Source organism: Amphiura filiformis, chromosome 15, assembly GCF_039555335.1.
Source record: "Amphiura filiformis chromosome 15, Afil_fr2py, whole genome shotgun sequence".
In the NCBI taxonomy this organism is placed as follows: domain Eukaryota; kingdom Metazoa; phylum Echinodermata; class Ophiuroidea; order Amphilepidida; family Amphiuridae; genus Amphiura; species Amphiura filiformis.
In genome coordinates, this window is record NC_092642.1 from 26,634,180 (window position 1) to 26,644,361 (window position 10,182).

Genomic DNA, 10,182 nt, shown 5'->3' on the forward strand with positions numbered 1-10,182 from the left:
TTCATGATTAGGCAGACTGGGAATTCAACCTTTAAGCGGTTTTTCATTTAAAATATTTTCCTGAAGGAGTATATTCCATTTTTTGTACCCTTTCAATACTGAACTTTTCATCTGAAAGGGTATAAAACATTGTACATAGGGTATGTTTTTTATTTATTAATATGTGTCTAAATTTCACTGAATTGTTGACCCAAATTTTGTTTCTAAAACGTCGGGTGTTACGAACCGTAAATGTTCGCAAGTAAACACTATTTATTACGACTGACTCGTACCCCCACTGGTCGGGATTCCTACGTTTCAGTTTCCTACGCGTTTGAATGGGAATTGGATTGCGTACTTTCCCAATGTTTGGTGAGCATATTTCTCCAATATTTTTAGAAGTTGACGTTGAATGTTCTATTCTATATCGTTTGGCAATAATGTCATTTACCAGTAGTATGTTAAAGTTGTAATTTTGTGTATTTGATCGCAAAGATCGGATATTTTTATTCCGATTCGAATTCTGAACCCTTCGCAAGGGTGCAGAATTCGGCACAACTTTAACGATAATTTTGCCTTTTGGACACTAAAATGCATTTGATCCTTAATATTCCAACCGAGTCTTTAGTTATCAAGCACAATAAGGTAGGTACCAGTTTTACATTGATGACATTTTAAAGAATTTCTGACCTGTGCAAATCGTTAAGTGTGTATTTCCCATTGATATCCAAAATGGCGTAAGCCAGTCCTATTAATAGGCACGGCGAATAGGACTGGCAAGCAAGTCTATACCCCACTAGAATAGCTACGGCCATAATCATAATTTTCGTCGCCTATCACTACCAGATGAAATTATTGGTGTTTTTCTGCCTCCGCAGGAGGGAGTTTGCTTTGAAATTGACACCTAAAATGCCGCACATTGCGCGGCATGTAGGCCGATTATACAAATTTATATTCTGACAAGTACTCTAATTTCCGCCCAATATTGAGAGCCCAATATATATCCCCCACCTCTCTGCGCCATACATAAATTCGCCTATCGCCATTTCCGAATGTTCAAAAAGGTAATCACGCTTCCTCAGCATGTGCAATAAATTAGCATTAAAATTAATCTTATTCTATAGGGATTCTAGAAACACATAGCACGTGGCGCCAATGGCGTGGGTCTATTAAGTTAATGAATTATGCATTATAATATTTTCAAACTCATATGTTGTATAATTGAAGACCGAATTAAAAAAGACTAGCTTGCGTATGCCGTCCTGTAAACCAGACCAAAAATGCCATACTGCGCAGGTCAGCAACCAATCACGGCGCGCCTTTGTCATGACGTCAGACGCAAACTAGTCTTTTTTAATTCGGTCTTTATAGGTTGTAGCCTCAGCGCTCATCAGCAGCCACACCACCTCAATGCCTTCGGTGTGATCAGCAGCTTTATCGTTGAAGACAAGTTGGAAAACCGTTATGCTGTGGCAATGGGAATACACATCAAACAAGGTTTAATTTCATGATTACATGAAACCTGATTATTAATGCAAAAACTTTGGCTGGAGAAGTTGAAGCTGACGTTCATGGCGACACTTTGGATGTGATAATTTGACATCATGGATTGTTTTGTGGAAAATTGGAGGTATTTTTGTGCCGCGGCGAGTCAGCAGACCGACTGGCATGCATGCTAGGCTCGACTAGGCCACAATCATGATCCGATGCATTTGAACTGCAATGTATGGTATGATACGCCTAGCCGCGCCTATGGCCGGCTTCATTGCTGCCCGGGCATTGCTGTTCAAATACATGTACTAAAGTATTGCAATTTTATTGCGTTGATATAATTCGGAATAATTCGTTTTAAAGTATTTGCTTCTCCAATTCCTATGCGTGGTTGTGTTTTATGTTCTACTGAGTACTGTTGCAATATTTTTGCATGCATACCCATGACCGTTTCAAGACTTTGACTGAGAAATTTGCTTTTTGTTTGTTAAGATAAAAATAAAAATAAAATGCAAGAATCATCTCTCCCCACACAATACTTCTTACAAACAAGGTGTTGATATTGGCCCTTTCGATGCAAGACAAAGCACAAATGAAGGAAACAAAACAAAACAATAATGTTTTTGATTTTTTATTCAATTACACATACAAAAGAGTAATGACCTGTAAAAAGACCCCCCTAAATATAATAATATTAATATTATTTTAGTCCTGAATACAAAATATAATAAACAAGCATAAAAAAAATCTGATACGAAAATTTGTTACTCTGAAACGTTACAATCGTAATTTTCAGTCAAAAAATCCACGAGAAATGACTCTTGATACAACTTGGGCATATATGCATTTAAAAAACAGAAACGGCTGCCTGCATCTGGAACTCTTCATAGGCCTATCTGAAAGTTTGAAGGTCTTATTTCATACATCAGAATTATCTGCAAGATTGCAGGATGGCTTTAGGTGACCGTGGCCCTATTGGCTAATGCACAAATTTCGATTTTCTTTCTATTTAAATAATATGTTAAAGCTTATGCCCTGTAGATTACATTCGGTTCTTGAGATATGGCCTGTCAAAATGGTGCGAACCCAAAACAAAAAATTGGCAACAACTTTCTTTTTATTTTCTATATTTTTGACAAGTCCAGTTGCCAGATGATTTTCTAATTACATGTATGAATTATGCAAAGTAAAGATTTCAGATACAATTAAAAGAGCTATAGTAGGCCTACTGAGGCATGGTACATGGGTAGAACACACACTGTAGACCTACTACAAAATTACGGTTGCGTTTTGGCAGCTAATTTCAATTTGCATAATTAATTTGGGCCACTTATTAGAAAAGTTGATTAGGGCCCTAATTAATTATGCAAATGGAAATTTGCATGGAAAAAAGGCATTCATGGGTTTTATATCTTATTTTGTAGCCGATCTGAACATTCTACTTTGTACAATTCTTGCATATATAATTAGAAAATAAGGCCTACCTGACATCATTGCATAACAAAAATAAAAGAAATTTGTTGCCAACTTCTTGGTTTTGCGCCATTTTGACAGGCCATATATTTTGGTAACCGAATATCCGATTAAAATAAAATTTTCAGTCTTGTAATCAGGAGAGAATGGACTCACATATTTCAATCAGACAAAAATCTATATCCAATAGCGTTACCTTAAAGCTAGCATTATAATTGTCTCGTTAACTAATAACAAAATGTGCCCACTGGTATCTTGGAGGCATTGTCTTTTTTAAAGACATTTCTTGTCTATATCAAATCATTGGATATACGAACAACATACATTGTACGTTTTCAAGATTTTGTACACGTTGAACTTTTCACTTTTCATTTTTTTTTTTTTTTAATTTCACTTTTTTTTAATTCCCTCTTTTTTTTTTTGAATTTCCCTTTTTTTTTGAATTTCCCTTTTTTTTTTGAATTTCCCTTTTATTTTTTGAATTTCCCTTTTTTTTTTTTGAATTTCCCTTTTTTTTTTTTTTTTGAATTTCCCTTTTTTTTGAATTTCCCTTTTTTTTTGAATTTCACCTTTTTTTTTAGCGCTCAATTGTTGAGAAATCCGACATGATAAATGGGCAATTATTATACATGCATTATCGATTTGAACTCGCTAGGCCGTATGGCTGCACCGGCTGCACGTGCTATAATACTCCTATATACCGGGCCCGGGATACCGGGTATATACATGTGGTTCACATTATAGAACCTGCCATTTTTCGTGCATACACGGTCTGGATTTTCGCAATTTATAGGATAATTACACGTAGGTCCCCAAAGTTTCTTCCAGTTATTGAAGTGCTTATATAATGACATGATGTTGCATTCAATAATATAAGCCTACGTATACTTTACTTTACCTTTACTGTCACTATTATAATTATATAAACTTTTTCATAACCATTTTATACTAGTATTTTGATGTAATAAATATCAGTATGATTTCGAGTTCAACTGAATGCTTTCATCATGATTAATAACATGTTTTATTTATCAAAAATCGACTATGGCATAGTCTAGGACCTACGTAAAATTTTCATAAAATTTTTACCATCAATAGAGTGTTAATTTTGACTAAATTCAGAAAATATTTTGGCGTATATAATTATAAAATTGAAATAAAATTCTCTGCCTTGATTTATTTGTTTGTTTATGTATTTATTTAACAATTACCGGTAATTGATTATTTGCTTATTTATGTGTTTATTTATCAATCAATGAATTCTTTTATTTATTAATTTATTGATCAATTAATGATTTTTTTATTTATATTTATTTCTTTATTTAATCGTTTTCATTTAATAAATTAATTGATAACAACCGTATTCATTCCAATAAGCGCCCATGCCCCAATATATAAAGCGCCCACCCAGGAAGCTTAGGGATTAAGTTTAAAATGTAGCTCCTGGATGACCTTTGACCTCGGATGACCTCGATTTTAAGTTTTACGTGTTCCCCTCATATCAAGGATTCCACCCACCAAGTTTGAGCCCGATCGGACAAAGTTTGAAATTTGACCCCTCCATAATGACCTTTGACCTCGCTTGACCTCAATTTTATTTCGGGAATATATTCCCTCGTATCAAGGATTCCACCCACCAAATTTGAGCCCGATCGGACAAAGTTTGAAATTTGACCCCTCCGTAATGACCTTTGACCTTGGTTGACCTCGATTTTATTTCGCGCATTATATTCCCCTTGTATTAAGGATGCCACCCACCAAATTTGGGCCCGATCGGACAAAGTTTAATTTTTTGATGAATATGCATTTTTTTTTGCGAAATAATTTCCCCTTTTTTTTTTAATTTCCCCTTTTTTTTTTAATTTCCCCGATTTTTTTTTGATGTGCGTATAATGTTGCAGCTAGTGGATTCAGTTTAGTATACCGCGGGGAGCATTAGCTTTAGTCAAGGCTTCGTCCGTACTTTATCTTTGAACACAGCTATCCAATTGAACATGGATAGCGCTCGCATAGCTTTCTATTTTTTATATCTTGGCCCCGGGATCTTGGCCTATAGTGAAGACAAAAATTAAATCCAAACCTAGTAAAACAATCCGAATCCAATAGATATAGAGTGATCACGAGGCTTATATTAAAGAAGGCCTAATTTGAATTAGATTACATTACAATAATAATTATTAATAATATATTAAATATTTAGACCCTTCCACTGTATAAGTAGCTAATATATAATTATTCGGCATATAGCTAAAGCCACGATTTCTCCGTGTTCATGGTGTTACAAAATTTAAAATCCGTGTTATTCCGTGATTTTCCGTGTCCACTATAAAGCACTAGGCCTATGGGCAGCCTTGCATCGTAGGCCTAAAATTAATGCTATTGTTTAATGGTTGATTACTGCTAAATAATCACTTTTCTTTGTTTTATTTTGCAAATCAACACAAAAGTTAGACATTTTAAACAGTTTTTCACTATTTGGTGGCATTTTCAAATTTCCCTGAGCAAACCCCGACATAAGATGAGTTTTTAACATCTTTTTAAACATAGTTACATTTTTAGCAGTTCTAAAATATATAGGCAGTTCATTCCATAGACGGGAGCTGTAATTTCAAATGACTCACGTGCTGTTATTTTGTTTCTTGAAGAAGTTGCATGTTTCCAGATCGAAGAGTACGAGTGGGAACATAATTTGAAAGAAGTTCAGATAAATCATGAGCAATATCATTATTACATTTATATACAATCAACATAAGTTATAACAACAATTCATTGGACGACAGGAAGCCAATGCAGTTCCTTACCAGTGTGTTATTAGTTTGTGAGAAAAATGCACAAATAGTCACATAATAGTCATAAAATAGCTCTATTAAATAGTACGAAAACGTTCTAATATGCCGTCCCTTTACATGGCAATTTTAATGGCAATTTTAAAACATTTGTCATGTGCAAAGCAGGGGGGCGAAGATTTTTTGGCAGGCCCAGAAGGGAAGCAAGCAATTTTTTGGCACGCCTTGGGAAAATTACACCCCCCCCCCCTCACGGACCGGGATAAAACCACTGCGAGTTATATACTAGTATTCTTATGGTTTTCCCGTGACTTGACATAAGTCTACGGCCCTAGCACACAGGCTATACAGGGACGTGCCACTATTTAGTGGCGCTTCCTGGTTATATCAGTGGTGTAATACACCACTGATATAGCCCAGGGAAGCTTCACACGTAAAGACTACAGTGCGTAAAGACCAGCCTACGCAGTAGGAAGCGAGCAAATTCTCGGACAACTACCGTATGTGCCTCGGCCAAGATTCTGCTTTGTGAGAAAAAAAGGGGAATTAAAAAAAAAAGGGAAATTAAAAAAAGGGAAATTAAAAAAAAGGGAAATTAAAAAAAAAGTGGAAATTAAAAAAAAAAAGGGGAAAAAAAAAAAAAAAGAGGAAAAAAAATTAAAAAAAGGGGAAATTAAAAAAAAAGGGGGAAATTAAAAAAAAGGGGAAATTAAAAAAGGGAAAAAAGGAAATTAAAAAAAAAGAAGGGGGAATTAAAAAAAAGGGAAATTAAAAAAAAGGGGAATTAAAAAGAGAAATTGGCGGAGATGGTACACCGTACAATTGGGCTCGTATTAAAATATTTTATGATGACCAGTCGATTGCAAATCGTTGAGAGTTTAACATATGTTTCAATGTATGGGGGTTCTTCCATCTCGTTTTCCCGCTAGGAGGCCGCGAACAGCGCCCTCACTGTTTTTGACATGCTCTCAAGACTGCAAACAAGATTCTGCCATTTTTTACTTCGCGGATGTATTTTCTAAATAATTATAAAATGCGACTTTTTTGGCGACTCAAATTTATGTAGGCTTCACACTTTTATTGAAGCTATAATTCGTCACTCTTTCTGATTAATTAGTCTAAAGACCAGCCAAAAATACCTCAAAAACTTTCCGTATTTTACAGGAACTTAGTAGGGTTGCACAAATGGCGCATTGATTTAGTGGTGTGCCCCCATTAGGGCGTTAAAATAGACCCTGCATACCCACAACACAATCACATATACCCTTCGTCGTGTAACAATTGCATCCAATTACCTAAATCCAAATGTTTCTATAAGTTAACCCTCTCCACGTGGGTGTCGACTGCAGACGACACATTTTTCTTAAAAATTCAAATCAGCATGAAAAATGCATTATAATGAGTACAAACATGCTCTGTATTGGTTCAGTGGTTCTTAAGATTGCTGTTGATATTTTGAGAAAATATCTTAACATGGGCTTTTCATAACTTCAATGCAGATGTCTTGATGCGTTAAGAAAAGTGTTGATTTAACAGCAGCATTACGCGTAATTGTGTCATAATTTCAAAATTTCTATGATTTTTACGGCGTTGATTAAAGCAATAAAGAAACGCATTGAAAAGTAATAATTTTTGCAGGACTCTTAGGGATATCGTATATAAGTAGTAGGCTTAAACATAAAGGTACAGATTCTCATTCCATTAATCTTTTCAGACAGCAACGAAATAATTGCAATTTCAAGATGATGATCGTAATACTTAGGCTGTTATAAATATGTAAGAACCCTCCGAAGCATTCAAGGTCATATCAAACTTACCCTCTACGCGCGGATAGTAGATGATGACGGTAGTATCTACAGATCTACGCAACATTTGTAAACAAGTTGGAAATGGTATTTTTCCATAAAATGTTTACACTCGGCAAGACCAATGCTTGCAAATAAGCACAAACATACCTAGCATTGGTTCTGACGTCATTTGATATCAGTGTTGATGAATAAGAAAATCTGAGACGTGCATGTCCTGAAAATGTTGGAAGCTTTATTAGAAGCTCAGACGTCTTTGATCGTATACCATGAATAAGACATAGCTTTATATATCCGGTATAGACTGACAAGGAATTTATACATGACAAAACACATTAATATTTCACAGTAGTGGGGTTGCTCTAGAATGTCTTGTCATATAGAGAGTAGGCTATATTGTTGGTACACGAAAACTTGTGAGCAGGCATGCTTGTTAAAACAGGTAGCAAAAAAAATAAAAAGGATTTGTGACTTTGTACAGATGGGGAAAATAAAAGTTTGAATTAAAGCCGAATCTCATAGCTGTTTAGTAACAGTTTAATTTGAGAATACAATTAATTGCAAACAGGCATAGGAAAGAGCGAAAAAGGGGGACGGGGAGAACGGTTTATTGAGAACAGTTAAATCAGATTTAGTCTTGAAATACTTACCAATAAAACCAGTGTACATTTATTTTTAAATATATATAACATTTATTTACGGTCCATTTTGAAAATGCGTATCAATGGCTACCCCTAAATAAAATGTTAGATAAAGTATAAAAGTCATCTACGTTGTAAATACGTAAATTTTGGAAGTCGTATTCGTGTTGTGACATTGTTATTTCGAACGTTATTTTTCAGACGTGGATATACCGTCATTATGACGTTGTTTCAACGTCAAATTGTGAACGTATTATTCAAACGTCCCTATTATTAACTCTCTTCACGCGGGTGTCGACTGCAGACGACAAGTTTCAATTTTTTTCAAAAATTTCAGATATGTAAATTTTCATGACCATATTTGGAATCAGCATGAAAAATGCATTAAAATCAGTACAAACAAGCCTAGTATTGGTTCAGTAGTTCTTAAGATAGCTCTTGATATTTTGAGAAAATATTTCAAAACTTCAACTTTTTCCGTTGAAGCGCATGGATAGCACGCAGAGCATTAAAGTCCCATTGAGTGATCTCAGCGCAGTATAAAAAATGTTTATAAATTGCTTGAAAGTGAAGGATAAGTCATTCAAATTGTCATTTGGTATTTTGGAAATGAAATATTTGGCAAAAAAACCAAAGAAAACAGCAAATTCAAATACATGTAGCTAATTTATATATTCAGTATAATATATAAATAACTATAAAAATTAATTTTGATGACGATCATCCGGATTAACAAATCACTGAATGGGCCTTTATTAAGCCCGATCGAACGTTGTAACAACGTATAAATTACAGAAAGTTAACTTCGTACGTGTTCAAGAGGTAATTAAAATTGAATATTTTAAAAGAATATCCAGCTCCTGCTAAAGTCTCTGAAGTTCGCTCGTTTCTGAGTTTGGTAGGATATTATAGAAATTACAAGTGCACTGTAAAAGCACCTGTATAGCCATGATAGCGATACTGTTGCTGTGATTATAGCGATACTGTTTGACCCCTGATGACCATATTCCCCATATATAATAATGAAGGATTCCACCCACCAAGTTTGAGCCCGATCGGACAAAGTTTGAAATTTGAACCCTCCGTAATGACCTTTGACCTCGGTTGACCTCGATTTTATTTCGCGCATTATAGTCCCCTCCTATCAAGGATTCCACCCACCAAGTTTGGGCCCGATCGGACAAAGTTTGAAATTTTGACCTTTGACATCGACCTCCGATGACCTTCAAAACTACCCGGTAAACAGCGCACGCCTGGTTCCCATCTATGTCTGAAATATCGGAACGATGCGTCGAAGCGCGGTGAAACGCATAGCCAGACAGACAGACAGACAACGCAACGCTTATTATTTTAGTAGTATAGATATCAAACACCTCTGTATTAAAAAATCAAACACCTCTGTAAAAACTGATTGATAATACTATCTACCGGATGCCAAGAAGGCATACATGAACAAATTAAGTTATTGAGATTAAAGGTCGCACGGTAGATTAAATTTGAAAATACTTTCTTCGGGTTATAAAATATCCCAAGTCGTTCATCTGGTTTAAAGGAATAAAAAGTAAAGTTAGTTATTCATGTATTTCCATGATGTCTAATTAACATTAAAAGGCAACTGTGCCATAAAATCGAAAATAGACAAAAAAATAAAAACAAATTGCGCGAATACACAACGCGATGCGTTGTTGCGCGTGTACCCCGATGGTACAACAAAGTTTTTCTTTCCTTTTAAATCGCGGAAACGAGTGAAATAGTGAAATAAAATCCATAAAATAGAGCAGTTGGAGTTTACAAATCTGGACTTTCTTTCCTTGTATTTATAAACAAAAACACCAACATTTCAAAGTAGGCCTACATACATTTCAAAGAATCTCAAATTCGCGAAAGAAACAATGTCTAGAGTACACAGCCGCGTTAATGAATAGGTCAAAGGGTACAACACAATGTCATGGGACAAATTTTCAAAATGCTCCAAATTGAATGGCCTCATATTTAACAACCCTATAG